The sequence below is a fragment of the Hippocampus zosterae genome, chromosome 17 (genome assembly GCF_025434085.1).
Source record: "Hippocampus zosterae strain Florida chromosome 17, ASM2543408v3, whole genome shotgun sequence".
In the NCBI taxonomy this organism is placed as follows: Eukaryota; Metazoa; Chordata; class Actinopteri; order Syngnathiformes; family Syngnathidae; genus Hippocampus; species Hippocampus zosterae.
Window position 1 is genome coordinate 12,774,434 of NC_067467.1, and position 20,031 is coordinate 12,794,464.

At 47.5% G+C, this 20,031-nt stretch overlaps 12 non-coding genes and 1 pseudogene across 12 annotated transcripts; all 13 read left to right on the top strand.

The window, feature by feature from the left end:
* The first annotated feature begins 859 nt into the window (after positions 1 to 859).
* On the top strand, positions 860 to 1,023 carry LOC127590490 (U1 spliceosomal RNA). The gene has a single exon (XR_007959625.1). It is a non-coding gene; the product is annotated as a U1 spliceosomal RNA (small nuclear RNA).
* Positions 1,024 to 1,397: 374 nt separating this feature from the next.
* On the top strand, positions 1,398 to 1,584 carry LOC127590523 (U2 spliceosomal RNA). Its single transcript, XR_007959655.1, has one exon. It is a non-coding gene; the product is annotated as a U2 spliceosomal RNA (small nuclear RNA).
* A 962-nt stretch (positions 1,585 to 2,546) lies between these two features.
* Positions 2,547 to 2,710, top strand: LOC127590483 (U1 spliceosomal RNA). Its single transcript, XR_007959619.1, has one exon. It is a non-coding gene; the product is annotated as a U1 spliceosomal RNA (small nuclear RNA).
* Positions 2,711 to 3,084: 374 nt separating this feature from the next.
* On the top strand, positions 3,085 to 3,275 carry LOC127590502 (U2 spliceosomal RNA). Its single transcript, XR_007959636.1, has one exon. It is a non-coding gene; the product is annotated as a U2 spliceosomal RNA (small nuclear RNA).
* A 960-nt stretch (positions 3,276 to 4,235) lies between these two features.
* Positions 4,236 to 4,399, top strand: LOC127590615 (U1 spliceosomal RNA). Its single transcript, XR_007959727.1, has one exon. It is a non-coding gene; the product is annotated as a U1 spliceosomal RNA (small nuclear RNA).
* A 374-nt stretch (positions 4,400 to 4,773) lies between these two features.
* Positions 4,774 to 4,951, top strand: LOC127590544 (uncharacterized; annotated as a pseudogene).
* A 9,197-nt stretch (positions 4,952 to 14,148) lies between these two features.
* Positions 14,149 to 14,311, top strand: LOC127590492 (U1 spliceosomal RNA). The gene has a single exon (XR_007959627.1). It is a non-coding gene; the product is annotated as a U1 spliceosomal RNA (small nuclear RNA).
* Positions 14,312 to 14,679: 368 nt separating this feature from the next.
* Positions 14,680 to 14,870, top strand: LOC127590519 (U2 spliceosomal RNA). The gene has a single exon (XR_007959652.1). It is a non-coding gene; the product is annotated as a U2 spliceosomal RNA (small nuclear RNA).
* A 911-nt stretch (positions 14,871 to 15,781) lies between these two features.
* Positions 15,782 to 15,972, top strand: LOC127590503 (U2 spliceosomal RNA). Its single transcript, XR_007959637.1, has one exon. It is a non-coding gene; the product is annotated as a U2 spliceosomal RNA (small nuclear RNA).
* Positions 15,973 to 16,932: 960 nt separating this feature from the next.
* On the top strand, positions 16,933 to 17,096 carry LOC127590485 (U1 spliceosomal RNA). Its single transcript, XR_007959621.1, has one exon. It is a non-coding gene; the product is annotated as a U1 spliceosomal RNA (small nuclear RNA).
* Positions 17,097 to 17,464: 368 nt separating this feature from the next.
* Positions 17,465 to 17,659, top strand: LOC127590555 (U2 spliceosomal RNA). Its single transcript, XR_007959683.1, has one exon. It is a non-coding gene; the product is annotated as a U2 spliceosomal RNA (small nuclear RNA).
* A 980-nt stretch (positions 17,660 to 18,639) lies between these two features.
* Positions 18,640 to 18,803, top strand: LOC127590603 (U1 spliceosomal RNA). Its single transcript, XR_007959716.1, has one exon. It is a non-coding gene; the product is annotated as a U1 spliceosomal RNA (small nuclear RNA).
* A 374-nt stretch (positions 18,804 to 19,177) lies between these two features.
* Positions 19,178 to 19,360, top strand: LOC127590543 (U2 spliceosomal RNA). The gene has a single exon (XR_007959673.1). It is a non-coding gene; the product is annotated as a U2 spliceosomal RNA (small nuclear RNA).
* Positions 19,361 to 20,031: the final 671 nt, after the last annotated feature.

Consider the following 20,031-nt stretch of genomic DNA (forward strand, 5'->3'; position numbering starts at 1 on the left):
GAAAAGCGCGATGTGTTTTGAAGGGGCAGAAACTCTCGGGCAAGAAAAATGCCTGGCATCCTTGCTGTGCAGGGAAACGGGTACATGACTTAAAAATCCCTCTTCTAAAGGTTTCCGCTTCCTTTGCGGTGGGGTTTTGGAGTCCCCTCACAATGGGAATGAGCGCCGAGCAGGTGGCGACAGGCCTTGGAAAAGTGAAGGCGGATTCAGGGAATTGATGCCATTGAGAGTCAAAGGCCAAAGGCTGTCTGAAATCGTTGACGGCCAATTCCCGAAACAACTGTCATCTGGACTGTCGCGTGGACGAAAAACTGGCTCGGACGCTCGCGTTCCTACCGGCGCCTTACTCTTGCTTCCCGAGCCCGAGACTGGTACGCCCGAGGCCGTCTCCACGGAGACGATCAGCTTGGCGAGGCAGCTGCGGAAATTGCCTCGTCCAGCGAGTTTGTGTTGATGTGTGTTCCCCATGGTCATTTTTGTCAACGAAGACGTTGGACCTACCTAAAACCGAAGAACCCCGCCGCCCCCGTTTCTTGTTCACAAAATAGAAACAGGAAAGCCCTTCCCCAAAACGCCAACTCAATGAAGCGACATGGAACGTGTATAAAGCTGATTCAAACGAATGATAATTACAGCGAAAAGGAATGTCCTTCTTTTTCATTTCGGTCCAAAGTAACATGCGAGCCACTGTGGTTGATTTTAAACATATTTACTTCGATCTGATCGATAAAAGCCGAACCGCAATGACAATTCCAAAACGACCATACCCCTGGACTGCTCGCACGCGGCTCAGCAGATGCGCCCGTGACCGAAGACGGTGCGTGTGCTAAAGAGCCTGGCATGGTGACGGGTCCAACTCATACTTACCTGGCAGGGACGATGCCATGATCAAGCAGGTGGCTCACCCAGGGTGAGGCTCAGCCATTGCACTGCGGTTGTGCTGATCCCTGCGAATTCCACAATTGTGGCAATCTCGACTGCAAAATTTCTGGCAGTGGGGGACTGCGTTCGCGCTCTCCCCTGATGAGTTTGTCAATGGCAATTTCTCACTTCTCCCATTTGTGCAGATCTTCTCTACACCAGTGTTGACATTGGATCCGGCGAAATCCGGAATGGGAAACTCCAAATGGTAGTTCACTCTTTGGGTTCGGTGCCTCGGAACATTGATTGCCGCTGTCCTATTGGGGCACCTTGGGTTAAATGATACTGTACCTAGCAATTGCTCAGCTTTTGTTTCATTTGCGGGCTGGCAAACAAAACCGTTGCCCCAGCGATTGCATAAATGTGTGGAGTTGTTTGGCAAGTCATCGTTTTCGCTGTGGCTATATGACGTTTGTCACCGTCACTGTAGCCCGCGCTGTCAGCAATGAAGTCATCCCCTGTGCCGCTTTGCCCTTATCGCTTCTCGGCCTTTTGGCTAAGATCAAGTGTAGTATCTGTTCTTATCAGTTTAATATCTGATACGTCCCTTATCTGGGGACCATATATTAAATTGATTTTTGAAGTCGGGAGGTGGAATAGGTGCTTGCTCCACTCCACGCATTGACCTGGTATTGCAGTACATCCAGGAACGGTGCATTTCCCTCTCGGTTGAAGTTAAATATTTCAGTGGCGTCCGGGGAAAGGCCCTTGATCCATGCTCGCTGCCAACACCTGGAGGAAGTTCATCCGTCCTTCCTGCAGTCTGAAAAGCGCGATGTGTTTTGAAGGGGCAGAAACTCTCGGGCAAGAAAAATGCCTGGCATCCTTGCTGTCCAGGGAAACGGGTACATGACTTAAAAATCCCTCTTCTAAAGGTTTCCGCTTCCTTTGCGGTGGGGTTTTGGAGTCCCCTCACAATGGGAATGAGCGCCGAGCAGGTGGCGGCAGGCCTTGGAAAAGTGAAGGCGGATTCAGGGAATTGATGCCATTGAGAGTCAGAGGCCAAAGGCTGTCTGAAATCGTTGACGGCCAATTCCCGAAACAACTGTCATCTGGACTGTCGCGTGGATGAAAAACTGGCTCGGACGCTCGCGTTCCTACCGGCGCCTTACTCTTGCTTCCCGAGCCCGAGACTGGGTACGCCCGAGGCCGTCTCCACGGAGACGATCAGCTTGGCGAGGCAGCTGCGGAAATTGCCTCGTCCAGCGAGTTTGTGTTGATGTGTGTTCCCCATGGTCATTTTTGTCAACGAAGACGTTGGACCTACCTAAAACCGAAGAACCCCGCCGCCCCCGTTTCTTGTTCACAAAATAGAAACAGGAAAGCCCTTCCCCAAAACGCCAACTCAATGAAGCGACATGGAACGTGTATAAAGCTGATTCAAACGAATGATAATTACAGCGAAAAGGAATGTCCTTCTTTTTCATTTCGGTCCAAAGTAACATGCGAGCCACTGTGGTTGATTTTAAACATATTTACTTCGATCTGATCGATAAAAGCCGAACCGCAATGACAATTCCAAAACGACCATACCCCTGGACTGCTCGCACGCGGCTCAGCAGATGCGCCCGTGACCGAAGACGGTGCGTGTGCTAAAGAGCCTGGCCTGGTGACGGGTCCAACTCATACTTACCTGGCAGGGGCAATGCCATGATCAAGCAGGTGGCTCACCCAGGGTGAGACTCAGCCATTGCACTGCGGTTGTGCTGACCCCTGCGAATTCCACAAATGTAGGAATCTCGACTGCAAAATTTCTGGCAGTGGGGGACTGCGTTCGCGCTCTCCCCTGATGAGTTTGTCAATGGCAATTTCTCACTTCTCCCATTTGTGCAGATCTTCTCTACACCAGTGTTGACATTGGATCCGGCGAAATCCGGAATGGGAAACTCCAAATGGTAGTTCACTCTTTGGGTTCGGTGCCTCGGAACATTGATTGCCGCTGTCCTATTGGGGCACCTTGGGTTAAATGATACTGTACCTAGCAATTGCTCAGCTTTTGTTTCATTTGCGGGCTGGCAAACAAAACCGTTGCCCCAGCGATTGCATAAATGTGTGGAGTTGTTTGGCAAGTCATCGTTTTCGCTGTGGCTATATGACGTTTGTCACCGTCACTGTAGCCCGCGCTGTCAGCAATGAAGTCATCCCCTGTGCCGCTTTGCCCTTATCGCTTCTCGGCCTTTTGGCTAAGATCAAGTGTAGTATCTGTTCTTATCAGTTTAATATCTGATACGTCCCTTATCTGGGGACCATATATTAAATTGATTTTTGAAGTCGGGAGATGGAATAGGTGCTTGCTCCTTCCACTCCACGCATTGACCTGGTATTGCAGTACATCCAGGAACGGTGCATTTCCCTCTCGGTTGAAGTTAAATATTTCAGTGGCGTCCCGGAAAGGCCCTTGATCCATGCTCGCTGCCAACACCTGGAGGAAGTTCACCCGTCCTTCCTGCAGTCTGAAAAGCGCGATTTGTTTTGAAGGGGCAGAAACTCTCGGGCAAGAAAAATCCCTGGCATCCTTGCTGTCCAGGGAAACGGGTACATGACTTAAAAATCCCTCTTCTAAAGGTTTCCGCTTCCTTTGCGGTGGGGTTTTGGAGTCCCCTCACAATGGGAATGAGCGCCGAGCAGGTGGCGGCAGGCCTTGGAAAAGTGAAGGCGGATTCAGGGAATTGATGCCATTGAGAGTCAGAGGCCAAAGGCTGTCTGAAATCGTTGACGGCCAATTCCCGAAACAACTGTCATCTGGACTGTCGCGTGGATGAAAAACTGGCTCGGACGCTCGCGTTCCTACCGGCGCCTTACTCTTGCTTCCCGAGCCCGAGACTGGTACGCCCGAGGCCGTCTCCACGGAGACGATCAGCTTGGCGAGGCAGCTGCGGAAATTGCCTCGTCCAGCGAGTTTGTGTTGATGTGTGTTCCCCATGGTCATTTTTGTCAACGAAGACGTTGGACCTACCTAAAACCGAAGAACCCCGCCGCCCCCGTTTCTTGTTCACAAAATAGAAACAGGAAAGCCCTTCCCCAAAACGCCAACTCAATGAAGCGACATGGAACGTGTATAAAGCTGATTCAAACGAATGATAATTACAGCGAAAAGGAATGTCCTTCTTTTTCATTTCGGTCCAAAGTAACATGCGAGCCACTGTGGTTGATTTTAAACATATTTACTTCGATCTGATCGATAAAAGCCGAACCGCAATGACAATTCCAAAACGACCATACCCCTGGACTGCTCGCACGCGGCTCAGCAGATGCGCCCGTGACCGAAGACGGTGCGTGTGCTAAAGAGCCTGGCATGGTGACGGGTCCAACTCATACTTACCTGGCAGGGGCGATGCCATGATCAAGCAGGTGGCTCACCCAGGGTGAGGCTCAGCCATTGCACTGCGGTTGTGCTGATCCCTGCGAATTCCACAATTGTGGCAATCTCGACTGCAAAATTTCTGGCAGTGGGGGACTGCGTTCGCGCTCTCCCCTGATGAGTTTGTCAATGGCAATTTCTCACTTCTCCCATTTGTGCAGATCTTCTCTACTCCAGTGTTGACATTGGATCCGGCGAAAGCCGGAATGGGAAAATCCAAATGGTAGTTGACTCTTTGGGTTCGGTGCCTCGGAACATTGATTGCCGCTGTCCTATTGGGGCATCTTGGGTTAAATGATACTGTACCTAGCAATTGCTCAGCTTTTGTTTCATTTGTGGGCTGGCAAACAAAACCGTTGCCCCAGCGATTGCATAAATGTGTGGAGTTGTTTGGCAAGTCATCGTTTTCGCTGTGGCTATATGACGTTTGTCACCGTCACTGTAGCCCGCGCTGTCAGCAATGAAGTCATCCCCTGTGCCGCTTTGCCCTTATCGCTTCTCGGCCTTTTGGCTAAGATCAAGTGTAGTATCTGTTCTTATCAGTTTAATATCTGATACGTCCCTTATCTGGGGACCATATATTAAATTGATTTTTGAAGTCGGGAGATGGAATAGGTGCTTGCTCCTTCCACTCCACGCATTGACCTGTGTCAGGTTGGTCCAAATTGACACTCAAGAATAACCAAAAGGAGGAGACAGGAGACTCGATTCTGGTACCAGGAGGGAACGAGGAGAAGCGTTCGGTTTCAGTTCTCCACACGTAACCCTAACGATCTCCCCCTTCACCCCCTCATTTATTGGGAAAAGCTACTACATAGGTGTGTCCAACCTAAAGGGTGGGGGCTGTTGAACACACTCTGAACTTGTTTGACTATGTGTGTGTATGTGAGTGCAAGTTACGTACATGTGTGCAAATAGTCATAAACATCCCGTTGCAGCTGGTGTTGATGGCTCCATTCACGGTTCAGCCTTGCTCGCTGTTTAGTCTTAACAGTTATCTCTTCCCAGCCACGTCCTCGGAAAGGTGGTTGCGACCCTAACTTCTCACACAGTACAGCAAGCAAAAGTGAGCACATAATGAAGAGCATATAATGATTATAGATGTGAGTAAATAATAAAGGATAAATCTTTATTGAAAGCATAAGCGTTCTTCATTGCAGGCAAAGCAAACTAATGATTGCAAGCATAAGCGTTCTTCTTTGCAAGCAAAATCAAACTATACTGACAGGCAGAAGCATTCTTCATTGCGAGCATAAAATGACGACACGAGAATCAACCGAATAATACGTGAATGTATGATTACTAAACAATAATAAATCCAACATTCCCCCCTGTTCATCCTACATTTGCACGTATCATCACATAGAACCTTCCCGACGGTCTTTATTCAGTGGAGTCAATGCCGCACACGCAAACCTAGTAACACCCAGGGGCAGGGAGCAAAACGACTAAAAACCATCTATGACCCCCTGATGCCGAAGCGAAATCACGTCATCATCCGAAGAGGCATAATCAACACCAGAATCACTGCCATCAAACAACAACAGAGGATACATCTCATTCACTTTAGACGTCGTGGGCGAGACAGCCGTAGTAGTAAGCCGGATAAGCAGCACTCTGATACAGGGAATGCAACAGCATCCACACAACGTCAAGACAGCTGCAAAAAGAGCAAAAGAGATTAGTACATAAAACACCAAATCCTTGTACTCTCCGAAGGCCTTATGCCACCACTCCGCCCAGAAGGACGTATTCACGCCGGAATGGGCCCTTATTTGGCGAGTCAGGGTGCGGAGGCCTCCAATGGCCTTGGCGAGGGCGCCATCAGGCGCGGTGTTGTTAGGTATGAACGTACAACACTGGTCACCAAACATCGCACATACTCCATTGGTCTCTGCCAAGAGCATATCAACCGCGATGCGGTTCTGAAACGCCATCAGGGAGGTGGCCGCCAATTGCTCTTTTATAGCCAAGACGGCTTCTTCAGTAAAATTCCCGAGCCTCTGGACGTTGTAGTGGAGGTAGTTGATCCTGTCAACATTCTTATTAGGGGTAACCCAAATGAAAATGGATTCCCAACCGGCAGCAATCTGGTTAACCAACTTATACTCATCTGGCACGCCACAAGGAACCCCAATTGCGTCTATATAGGTGGGATCGCCATCCCTCCAGGAGGCGTCACGCCGGAACCGGAGAAGGCTACTCTCCGTCATCGACGATAACGCAGCCCCCTGTATATCCCCCGCTGTTGATGGAAACACAGTTACTGGCAAAAGCAGTGATACCAATGCGCAGACACCAGAAAATGAAAAACACTCGCCTGCGAAAACCATAATTTGCCTACAAAATCATTAGAAGTACACTACTTCATCACACCGTATCCGCAGTAACATAAAATAAAAATAAAATAACAAAAGAATGAAAAATAGCTCAACTTTCTGCAGAGAATAACTACATCACCGTCGGGTCGTTTTCCTTTTTCCTTTTACCACCAAAGAAAAGATCGTAAACGCATAAAATCACCTAAGAAATGTATTCAAAATCCATATCTGAACCATTACGACCAAATCAATGCACCATTTGAACTAGAAATAAATCAAAAAACGGTTATAAATTCAATTTCAGCCGAGCAACATCACCAGAGGAGCACAGTACACAAATCACTTCAATCTCCAAAACAAACCCAAATAAAAAAGTTGTGCTCTTTTCTACCACTCATGGTGTGTTCACTTCTCAATTTTTATTTTTTATTTTCATAATGAGATCGACTAGACCGATTATAAATAAAATACTTTTGCCACCAAAACAAAAAAGTATACAACAATTTGTGCCGCAATGTGTTTCTTCATTTCCCTTCCCCAGATCATCTAGATCACAGGTGTCAAAGTCGAAACCCCATGTACTTATGTGGCCCGTGAAAGCAATTGACGCGCATCAAATGCCATAAACCCTGCTAAAATCTGTACCGAAATGCCCAAATTCTATATGAATAATGTCGAGATTTTGTGATAATTTTGTTACCTGTTAAAACACTCAACCAAACAATAATCGAACAAAATATGACTGGCTTCAGAATTGGCACAATTCATCCATATGCAATTAATAAAATATAACCATTTAATCAAATTTCACCGTCGTACCGGCCCACCGAAGGAAGGTGTAACCCCAAAGCGGCCTCAAAGATGAGTTTGACACCCCTGGTCTAGATCTATTTGCAAAATGTAGGTTATTATTAAAAAAATACATCCCCATTCACATGTGCTAAAGGAGAGCACAAATACCATATAAAAAAGGAGAACAGTCGACCATGTGTTAGTGTGATCATATAACAGGAAATGACATACCACCACTGATATTCTAGCATGTCGACAGAAACACACCCTAAATGAGTGCAAAGGTGTCTTGAAACTTCTTCCGCCGGTCGTTTGATGTTCCCAGTAACTAAAATACTGTGCCCATCGCGTCACCGGACTTCGCTCACCTTCCTCAGTGGATGTTTCTGTCGAGATGACCTTTTACAATGTCCATCAAACGGTGTGGTCATCAACACTTCAAAGAAACACAGTGTTTGTTTTTCATGTTTCGAATCAGAGCCATGTCCGCTGGAACCTGCTGTGGAAAAGCACAATCGTCCTACAGCAATCTCAATTCATTTTTTTCTAAACATTCTCACATATTGTCAACCGAATCAGCTTAATTTCCTAGTTCACAATTTTGTAGAAATTATCAATAATATATATAGTCTCCCAAACAATATTTCGAACAAAGAAGAAAACACCATTCTCGTAATATTAACATATAAGTCAATTCAATTTCAATTCAATTTCTTTAATCGAATTTTAACCATATACTTTCAGACTTGCTACCAATCCTGCAGATTGTGGATGGCAGGAGCAATAGTGTCTCAAATAAAATGTGAAACATGCATTCCATTTTATCAATTTTCGACCCATTTTGGAAAAGCCTCAACCAAACCCCCTCATTAATTCAACGAAAACCCTCTACATTATCTGAAATGGAGATGTAGTTCAAAATGTACCGTATTCCAACATTGGTTAAAACCATAGGTTGTATCATGTTTCCGAACCAGAGACACCATTCCCCCTGCCAATGCGTGAAATAATCCATGACACAAAAAAGAAGTTTGGGTTCACTGCCCAATTTGTTACCGCATATAAAACAGAAGTGAACTGAACCCAAAACGTTATCATGTTGCTGTTAGTCAGCAAGTCCCCCCTAAAAAAAAGAAATCGCTGCCGTGTGAGCCGCGTAACTATCACAACATGATACAAAAACGAACAACATTCGTCACACTGAATTAACAATACTTCACGTGTTATACAACATACTCCGCTTAACAAGGCACATTCACAACAACCGCGACCTTAACAAAGAAAGTAAAAATAAATTTTCCATGTCCTCGACAAAAAGACCGTCAAGCATTAGAAAGAAAAGCCAAATGAGCTCCTGCTGCAGGCATCGCACGTCAAATCTTGAGTCGCTCGACAGTATGGACCCTGACGACTTGGACATCAAGATGGCCGTTGGCCACCATGCTGACCAGAAAATGTGCGACCCACCCGCTGTGTCCAAAAAGAGGTCCAAAAGCAAACCGCAAAATAACTATACAAATCAGTTTTAAGCCAATAAACTCATGAGATGCCGTAATGTAACGGGGCACCAATTTTGAAAAGTGACGCATAAATATGCTCCCGTATATGCTCAAACAGTTTGTGCACAAACTGAAAGTCGCACAAACCTACCCAAATATAGCCCGCAAAACGCGCTTGTTTATATCTAGATTCCTCCCTTCGCCCGTTAAACCGAGATGTACCCAAAAAAACGACCCATCACTATATGAAGCAATACATTCAGTCATCCAATGTCCGATCCGCTTTTATCCTCACGAGGTTCGCGGGGGTGAGTGGAGCTCATCCAACTCCGGGCAGCAGGATGGGGACAACCCGAACCGGTCGCCAACCAATTACAGGGCACACAGACACAAGCACAACCACCCAAGCCCATGCTCACACCTAGGGACAATTTAGAGTTTCCAATCAGGCAGACATGCAGGTCATCGCAATATTAATATGAAACAAATCAACACACACAAAAACGGGAGATAAGATGAGATGAGTTTGTTGTACATCCTCCTACAACCTCTCAAATCACTATTACCTGTTCACATTCCAACAAACAAACAAACAAACAAACAAACAAACAAACAAACAAACACCCATCAGGAAGCCACAACAAAGCAGCACGGTTAAGCACTGTGCATTTTTCCAGCGTTAAAGGGGATCGACATAACAACATAGACACACAAAATAAATGCCAACCATGCAACAAAAAAACGTCATGCTAGTGTGCAACAGCTCATCCCTTTGTTTGTTTTTTTTTTCTAGCACTCTTCCAGCATGCAGAGTTCACACCATACACTGCTGCCAAAAGGCTTATCTATGCCACAACTGTCTTTGGTAAACACCACCTAGGGTGCGTGATACTCAAAAATGCCACTGACCTTAAAACGTGCAGTCATACTAAGTTAACGAAGCCAATTGTAAATTATTCACACGTGACCCTGAAACGTGCTGATTAAAGCTGGAAGATTTTGCTCTTGTGACAAACGAAATTAGAAATCCAGCCTGTGTATGCACAAATGAGATGTGTCGTAAAATCTGACGGTTTTTTTAATGACTCAAACCAACAAGAATTTGTATGTTCGACGATAGCTTCAACTCTAGTCATTAAATTTCATAATGACGGAAGGCACAACACAATCCACGGATAGCAAAGTTGTAACAGAATTTTCCAAATTCATGAGACAAGACCATCATTCCTCCCACATCAGGAGCCGTGATGGCTCTTCTCAGGTTTCAAGAGAAATGTGCATCTTATGAACGTAATCTAAAAAAACATTGGAACATAATCGGAACATCCTGGCAATTAGCAGCATAACAGAAGCATTTATAAAACAAATAAGATAACTGAAACCCACAGACATTAACATTCACAAATCATCCAGATCAAGGCCTTCACTGTATACTTACACATTCTAACTCCTCCCAGAAAGTTAACAACGTCCCACACACGTCCACTGTTTACGACTTACAAACAACCATCTAAGCATCTCGTGACCTTCCGGCCCTTTTCAACCTAAAAACACGGTGACCTCCTCATTCGTAGCATCACTGTGTCAAACCTCACCTGCCTGTGCCTTTCTTTATTCTCAACATACTCAACTTCCATCATCACCTTACGTCTCACCATCAATATTTTCACTTGCCTGTCACCCACTATAAGTATCCAAAACTCTCTGTGTCACCACACCCATACTCAACCATTTTATTTCTTTACCTGATTTACACATACTTCATGTAGCGCCGGTTGAAATTATGAAGCTGAAGTGGTGTTAGGAATTATAATAAAAACAGTTTCAATTACAAGTACCGGTAATTATAATAGATGCCATACAAACCTTCTACACTGCAAAAGCCAGAAAACAAAACAAACAAGACTCCATGAGTCGCGCCAAGAGTCACGCATATCTACACACCCACACGCAAAGACTAATCCAACACATATTCGCAGACACAACCCTACAGACAAACCAAAATATTCACCTTACTACCGCTCACAACCAAGTTAAGCACATCCAAACTTATAATCTTGTCATCCGCGAGAAGACTTCACTGCATCCAAATATCGATACAGTATACACCATCAATTTACTGTCAAACAAGCCGCCATCCAAACTTGTTGCTCCTCAGCTCCATTTAGATGATATGATTTTCGCAGATCCTCCATTTCCTGGACAAATTGTACCACGTCAATTTTATGTGATGTAATTCCCTCTACGGCTTTTTTTACATCTTCTTGTGTCCATGTTCTATAAACAAGAATGACAGGCGACTCACCTTTTATGTCTGGATCTGCAACTTCAATCATGGGAAAAGCGTCTCGTACCTCACTCCCGGATGAGTCAACCTTCGTCGCAGCAGGGGAAAAAACACTACTCCAATTTTTTGAAAATTCCACTCCCAAATCTCCTTTTCCCCTGGTGGCCATCGGATGGCCCCCTCTGTAAGAGGGTGGAGAGGATGGTGGAAAAGGAGGAGATGTCGGAAGAGTCGGATCTAACGGTGGTGTATTTTTCTATCCACGTATCTAAATGTTTTATCTTCGAAGGACATTGGCTCTCTACGAATCTCCAGTCCTTACATGTTAACTTCTTTTTGGGATCACCTCTCTCCACGGTCTTACTATTATGAACCCCCATTTGCGAATTAGGAGGTGGAACTTTGGGAATTTGGATAATTTGGAATTTATTTTTCAGAGTCAGCGATTTACCTAGGGTAACTAGGCTGACTGTTCCCTTGAACAGGGTGGCAATTTCTCCGACTGAGGTAATTTCCAACCTTCTACCACCAAGGTGGCGGGAAATTCTTGCCTCTGCTTCCTCAGACAGTTGCCACAACAAATGTCCTGTTCAGATGAGGTAGCGAACCTCCACTCACACAGTTACACAGTCATACATTTATGCGCATTTAATTTGGTTTTATCCTATTACCTTGACCAGAGGTAACGCACTATATAGAGATTATTATTATAAATGTCCCCACTGTGGGACGAATAAAGGATATCTTATCTTATTTATACCCGGGGTTTAACACACATTATTTACACACGGAGTTTAAGCACGTGCAGGACACCGTCGCCCTCATCAGTTTAGAGACTTGCACGGTCTGTATGCCTGATAGGGACTAGTATGGCTCAGGGCTTTGCGGCGCGCAAACACTCAATCACCGTTGAAAGAGTTCCTTCTCAACAAACCCCTCTCAGGCTCACACAGGGTCTCGAACCAAGCGTTCGAACCAAACTACAACACCTGCCCTGAGAGTGTTTCAATTGAAAACAGGTTTAAAGACCCCGACCTCCGTCTTTACAAACCCGGCGCGCAAACACTCCTCGAGTGTCGATGCGGAGTTTAAGTACGTACAGGACACCGCCGCCCTACTTACCAAGAGTAGTCCTCTCTCCTCTGGGATTCGCTTCAACCCTCAGCCCCCAGACGAGGAGCCGAAACCCAGTCCCAGAAAGGGTGTCTTTGCCGTGGCCACGGTCTTCCTGGCCGTCGACTCAGCGTCTGGAGGCGTCAGGTATGTTGCGATCCCGGACGAGCCCCCAAAAATGTCAGGTTGGTCCAAATTGACACTCAAGAATAACCAAAAGGAGGAGACAGGAGACTCGATTCTGGTACCAGGAGGGAACGAGGAGAAGCGTTCGGTTTCAGTTCTCCACACGTAACCCTAACGATCTCCCCCTTCACCCCCTCATTTATTGGGAAAAGCTACTACATAGGTGTGTCCAACCTAAAGGGTGGGGGCTGTTGAACACACTCTGAACTTGTTTGACTATGTGTGTGTATGTGAGTGCAAGTTACGTACATGTGTGCAAATAGTCATAAACATCCCGTTGCAGCTGGTGTTGATGGCTCCATTCACGGTTCAGCCTTGCTCGCTGTTTAGTCTTAACAGTTATCTCTTCCCAGCCACGTCCTCGGAAAGGTGGTTGCGACCCTAACTTCTCACACAGTACAGCAAGCAAAAGTGAGCACATAATGAAGAGCATATAATGATTATAGATGTGAGTAAATAATAAAGGATAAATCTTTATTGAAAGCATAAGCGTTCTTCATTGCAGGCAAAGCAAACTAATGATTGCAAGCATAAGCGTTCTTCTTTGCAAGCAAAATCAAACTATACTGACAGGCAGAAGCATTCTTCATTGCGAGCATAAAATGACGACACGAGAATCAACCGAATAATACGTGAATGTATGATTACTAAACAATAATAAATCCAACAACCTGGTATTGCAGTACATCCAGGAACGGTGCATTTCCCTCTCGGTTGAAGTTAAATATTTCAGTGGCGTCCGGGAAAGGCCCTTGATCCATGCTCGCTGCCAACACCTGGAGGAAGTTCACCCGTCCTTCCTGCAGTCTGAAAAGCGCGATGTGTTTTGAAGGGGCAGAAACTCTCGGGCAAGAAAAATCCCTGGCATCCTTGCTGTCCAGGGAAACGGGTACATGACTTAAAAATCCCTCTTCTAAAGGTTTCCGCTTCCTTTGCGGTGGGGTTTTGGAGTCCCCTCACAATGGGAATGAGCGCCGAGCAGGTGGCGGCAGGCCTTGGAAAAGTGAAGGCGGATTCAGGGAATTGATGCCATTGAGAGTCAGAGGCCAAAGGCTGTCTGAAATCGTTGACGGCCAATTCCCGAAACAACTGTCATCTGGACTGTCGCGTGGATGAAAAACTGGCTCGGACGCTCGCGTTCCTACCGGCGCCTTACTCTTGCTTCCCGAGCCCGAGACTGGTACGCCCGAGGCCGTCTCCACGGAGACGATCAGCTTGGCGAGGCAGCTGCGGAAATTGCCTCGTCCAGCGAGTTTGTGTTGATGTGTGTTCCCCATGGTCATTTTTGTCAACGAAGACGTTGGACCTACCTAAAACCGAAGAACCCCGCCGCCCCCGTTTCTTGTTCACAAAATAGAAACAGGAAAGCCCTTCCCCAAAACGCCAACTCAATGAAGCGACATGGAACGTGTATAAAGCTGATTCAAACGAATGATAATTACAGCGAAAAGGAATGTCCTTCTTTTTCATTTCGGTCCAAAGTAACATGCGAGCCACTGTGGTTGATTTTAAACATATTTACTTCGATCTGATCGATAAAAGCCGAACCGCAATGACAATTCCAAAACGACCATACCCCTGGACTGCTCGCACGCGGCTCAGCAGATGCGCCCGTGACCGAAGACGGTGCGTGTGCTAAAGAGCCTGGCCTGGTGACGGGTCCAACTCATACTTACCTGGCAGGGGCGATGCCTGATCAAGCAGGTGGCTCACCCAGGCTGAGGCTCAGCCATTGCACTGCGGTTGTGCTGACCCCTGCGAATTCCCCAAATGTGGGAATCTCGACTGCAAAATTTCTGGCAGTGGGGCACTGCGTTCGCGCTCTCCCCTGATGAGTTTGTCAATGGCAATTTCTCACTTCTCCCATTTGTGTAGATCTTCTCTACACCAGTGTTGACATTGGATCCGGCGAAAGCCGGAATGGGAAACTCCAAATGGTAGTTCACTCTTTGGGTTCGGTGCCTCGGAACATTGATTGCCGCTGTCCCATTGGGGCACCTTGGGTTAAATGATACTGTACCTAGCAATTGCTCAGCTTTTGTTTCATTTGCGGGCTGGCAAACAAAACCGTTGCCCCAGCGATTGCATAAATGTGTGGAGTTGTTTGGCAAGTCATCGTTTTCGCTGTGGCTATATGACGTTTGTCACTGTAGCCCGCGCTGTCAGCAATGAAGTCATCCCCTGTGCCGCTTTGCCCTTATCGCTTCTCGGCCTTTTGGCTAAGATCAAGTGTAGTATCTGTTCTTATCAGTTTAATATCTGATACGTCCCTTATCTGGGGACCATATATTAAATTGATTTTTGAAGTCGGGAGATGGAGTAGGTGCTTGCTCCTTCCACTCCACGCGTTGACCTGGTATTGCAGTACATGCAGGAACGGTGCATTTCCCTCTCGGTTGAAGTTAAATATTTCAGTGGCGTCCGGGAAAGGCCCTTGATCCATGCTCGCTGCCAACACCTGGAGGAAGTTCACCCGTCCTTCCTGCAGTCTGAAAAGCGCGATGTGTTTTTGAAGGGGCAGAAACTCTCGGGCAAGAAAAATGCCTGGCATCCTTGCTGTCCAGGGAAACGGGTACATGACTTAAAAATCCCTCTTCTAAAGGTTTCCGCTTCCTTTGCGGTGGGGTTTTGGAGTCCCCTCACAATGGGAATGAGCGCCGAGCAGGTGGCGGCAGGCCTTGGAAAAGTGAAGGCGGATTCAGGGAATTGATGCCATTGAGAGTCAGAGGCCAAAGGCTGTCTGAAATCGTTGACGGCCAATTCCCGAAACAACTGTCATCTGGACTGTCGCGTGGACGAAAAACTGGCTCGGAAGCTCGCGTTCCTACCGGCGCCTTACTTGTGCTGACCCCTGCGAATTCCCCAAATGTGGGAATCTCGACTGCAAAATTTCTGGCAGTGGGGGACTGCGTTCGCGCTCTCCCCTGATGAGTTTGTCAATGGCAATTTCTCACTTCTCCCATTTGTGCAGATCTTCTCTACACCAGTGTTGACATTGGATCCGGCGAAAGCCGGAATGGGAAACTCCAAATGGTAGTTCACTCTTTGGGTTCGGTGCCTCGGAACATTGATTGCCGCTGTCCTATTGGGGCACCTTGGGTTAAATGATACTGTACCTAGCAATTGCTCAGCTTTTGTTTCATTTGCGGGCTGGCAAACAAAACCGTTGCCCCAGCGATTGCATAAATGTGTGGAGTTGTTTGGCAAGTCATCGTTTTCGCTGTGGCTATATGACGTTTGTCACCGTCACTGTAGCCCGCGCTGTCAGCAATGAAGTCATCCCCTGTGCCGCTTTGCCCTTATCGCTTCTCGGCCTTTTGGCTAAGATCAAGTGTAGTATCTGTTCTTATCAGTTTAATATCTGATACGTCCCTTATCTGGGGACCATATATTAAATTGATTTTTGAAGTCGGGAGATGGAATAGGTGCTTGCTCCTTCCACTCCACGCATTGACCTGGTATTGCAGTACATCCAGGAACGGTGCATTTCCCTCTCGGTTGAAGTTAAATATTTCAGTGGCGTCCGGGAAAGGCCCTTGATCCATGCTCGCTGCCAACACCTGGAGGAAGTTCACCCGTCCTTCCTGCAGTCTGAAAAGCGCGATGTGTTTTGAAGGGGCAGAAACTCTCGGGCAAGAAAAATGCATGGTATCCCTGCTGTCCAGGGAAACGGGTACATGACTTAAAAATCCCTCTTCTAAAGGTTTCCGCTTCCTTTGCGGTGGGGTTTTGGAGTCCCCTCACAATGGGAATGAGCGCCGAGCAGGTGGCGGCAGGCCTTGGAAAAGTGAAGGCGGATTCAGGGAATTGATGCCATTGAGAGTCAGAGGCCAAAGGCTGTCTGAAATCGTTGACGGCCAATTCCCGAAACAACTGTCATCTGGACTGTCGCGTGGATGAAAAACTGGCTCGGACGCTCGCGTTCCTACCGGCGCCTTACTCTTGCTTCCCGAGACCGAGACTGGTACGCCCGAGGCCGTCTCCACGGAGACGATCAGCTTGGCGAGGCAGCTGCGGAAATTGCCTCGTCCAGCGAGTTTGTGTTGATGTGTGTTCCCCATGGTCATTTTTGTCAACGAAGACGTTGGACCTACCTAAAACCGAAGAACCCCGCCGCCCCCGTTTCTTGTTCACAAAATAGAAACAGGAAAGCCCTTCCCCAAAACGCCAACTCAATGAAGCGACATGGAACGTGTATAAAGCTGATTCAAACGAATGATAATTACAGCGAAAAGGAATGTCCTTCTTTTTCATTTCGGTCCAAAGTAACATGCGAGCCACTGTGGTTGATTTTAAACATATTTACTTCGATCTGATCGATAAAAGCCGAACCGCAATGACAATTCCAAAACGACCATACCCCTGGACTGCTCGCACGCGGCTCAGCAGATGCGCCCGTGACCGAAGACGGTGTGTGTGCTAAAGACCCTGGCCTGGTGACGGGTCCAACTCATACTTACCTGGCAGGGGCAATGCCATGATCAAGCGGCTGGCTGACCCAGGGTGAGGCTCAGCCATTGCACTGCGGTTGTGCTGACCCCTGCGAATTCCACAAATGTTGGAATCTCGACTGCAGAATTTCTGGCAGTGGGGGACTGCGTTCGCGCTCTCCCCTCATGAGTTTGTCAATGTCAATTTCTCACTTCTCCCATTTGTGCAGATCTTCTCTACACCAGTGTTGACATTGGATCCGGCGAAAGCCGGAATGGGAAAATCCAAATGGTAGTTGACTCTTTGGGTTCGGTGCCTCGGAACATTGATTGCCGCTGTCCTATTGGGGCACCTTGGGTTAAATGATACTGTACCTAGCAATTGCTCAGCTTTTGTTTCATTTGCGGGCTGGCAAACAAAACCGTTGCCCCAGCGATTGCATAAATGTGTGGAGTTGTTTGGCAAGTCATCGTTTTCGCTGTGGCTATATGACGTTTGTCACCGTCACTGTAGCCCGCGCTGTCAGCAATGAAGTCATCCCCTGTGCCGCTTTGCCCCTTATCGCCCTTTTGGCTAAGATCAAGTGTAGTATCTGTTCTTATCTGTTTAATATCTGATACGTCCTTATCTGGCGACCATATATTAAATTGATTTTTGAAGTCGGGAGATGGAATAGGTGCTTGCTCCTTCCACTCCACGCATTGACCTGGTCTTGCAGTACATCCAGGAACCTGGTCTTGCAGTACATCCAGGAACGGTGCATTTCCCTCTCGGTTGAAGTTAAATATTTCAGTGGCGTCCGGGAAAGGCCCTTGATCCATGCTCGCTGCCAACACCTGGAGGAAGTTCACCCGTCCTTCCTGCAGTCTGAAAAGCGCGATGTGTTTTGAAGGGGCAGAAACTCTCGGACAAGAAAAATGCCTGGCATCCTTGCTGTCCAGGGAAACGGGTACATGACTTAAAAATCCCTCTTCTAAAGGTTTCCGCTTCCTTTGCGGTGGGGTTTTGGAGTCCCCTCACAATGGGAATGAGCGCCGAGCAGGTGGCGGCAGGCCTTGGAAAAGTGAAGGCGGATTCAGGGAATTGATGCCATTGAGAGTCAGAGGCCAAAGGCTGTCTGAAATCATTGACGGCCAATTCCCAAAACAACTGTCATCTGGACTGTCGCGTGGACGAAAAACTGGCTCGGAAGCTCGCGTTCCTACCGGCGCCTTACTCTTGCTTCCCGAGCCCGAGACTGGTACGCCCGAGGCCGTCTCCACGGAGACGATCAGCTTGGCGAGGCAGCTGCGGAAATTGCCTCGTCCAGCGAGTTTGTGTTGATGTGTGTTCCCCATGGTCATTTTTGTCAACGAAGACGTTGGACCTACCTAAAACCGAAGAACCCCGCCGCCCCCGTTTCTTGTTCACAAAATAGAAACAGGAAAGCCCTTCCTTAAAACGCCAACTCAATGAAGCGACATGGAACGTGTATAAAGCTGATTCAAACGAATGATAATTACAGCGAAAAGGAATGTCCTTCTTTTTCATTTCGGTCCAAAGTAACATGCGAGCCACTGTGGTTGATTTTAAACATATTTACTTCGATCTGATCGATAAAAGCCGAACCGCAATGACAATTCCAAAACGACCATACCCCTGGACTGCTCGCACGCGGCTCAGCAGATGCGCCCGTGACCGAAGACGGTGCGTGTGCTAAAGACCCTGGCCTGGTGACGGGTCCAACTCATACTTACCTGGCAGGTGCGATGCCATGATCAAGCAGGTGGCTCACCCAGGGTGAGGCTCAGCCATTGCACTGCGGTTGTGCTGACCCCTGCGAATTCCCCAAATGTGGGAATCTCGACTGCAAAATTTCTGGCAGTGGGGGACTGCGTTCGCGCTCTCCCCTGATGAGTTTGTCAATGGCAATTTCTCACTTCTCCCATTTGTGCAGATCTTCTCTACACCAGTGTTGACATTGGATCCGGCGAAAGCCGGAATGGGAAACTCCAAATGGTAGTTCACTCTTTGGGTTCGGTGCCTCGGAACATTGATTGCCGCTGTCCTATTGGGGCACCTTGGGTTAAATGATACTGTACCTAGCAATTGCTCAGCTTTTGTTTCATTTGCGGGCTGGCAAACAAAACCGTTGCCCCAGCGATTGCATAAATGTGTGGAGTTGTTTGGCAAGTCATCGTTTTCGCTGTGGCTATATGACGTTTGTCACCGTCACTGTAGCCCGCGCTGTCAGCAATGAAGTCATCCCCTGTGCCGCTTTGCCCTTATCGCTTCTCGGCCTTTTGGCTAAGATCAAGTGTAGTATCTGTTCTTATCAGTTTAATTTCTGATACGTCCTTATCTGGCGACCATATATTAAATTGATTTTTGAAGTCGGGAGATGGAATAGGTGCTTGCACTCCACGCATTGACCTGGTCTTGCAGTACATCCAGGAACGGTGCATTTCCCTCTCGGTTGAAGTTAAATATTTCAGTGGCGTCCGGGAAAGGCCCTTGATCCATGCTCGCTGCCAACACCTGGAGGAAGTTCACCCGTCCTTCCTGCAGTCTGAAAAGCGCGATGTGTTTTGAAGGGGCAGAAACTCTCGGGCAAGAAAAATGCCTGGCATCCTTGCTGTGCAGGGAAACGGGTACATGACTTAAAAATCCCTCTTCTAAAGGTTTCCGCTTCCTTTGCGGTGGGGTTTTGGAGTCCCCTCACAATGGGAATGAGCGCCGAGCAGGTGGCGGCAGGCCTTGGAAAAGTGAAGGCGGATTCAGGGAATTGATGCCATTGAGAGTCAAAGGCCAAAGGCTGTCTGAAATCGTTGACGGCCAATTCCCGAAACAACTGTCATCTGGACTGTCGCGTGGACGAAAAACTGGCTCGGACGCTCGCGTTCCTACCGGCGCCTTACTCTTGCTTCCCGAGCCCGAGACTGGTACGCCCGAGGCCGTCTCCACGGAGACGATCAGCTTGGCGAGGCAGCTGCGGAAATTGCCTCGTCCAGCGAGTTTGTGTTGATGTGTGTTCCCCATGGTCATTTTTGTCAACGAAGACGTTGGACCTACCTAAAACCGAAGAACCCTGCCGCCCCCGTTTCTTGTTCACAAAATAGAAACAGGAAAGCCCTTCCCCAA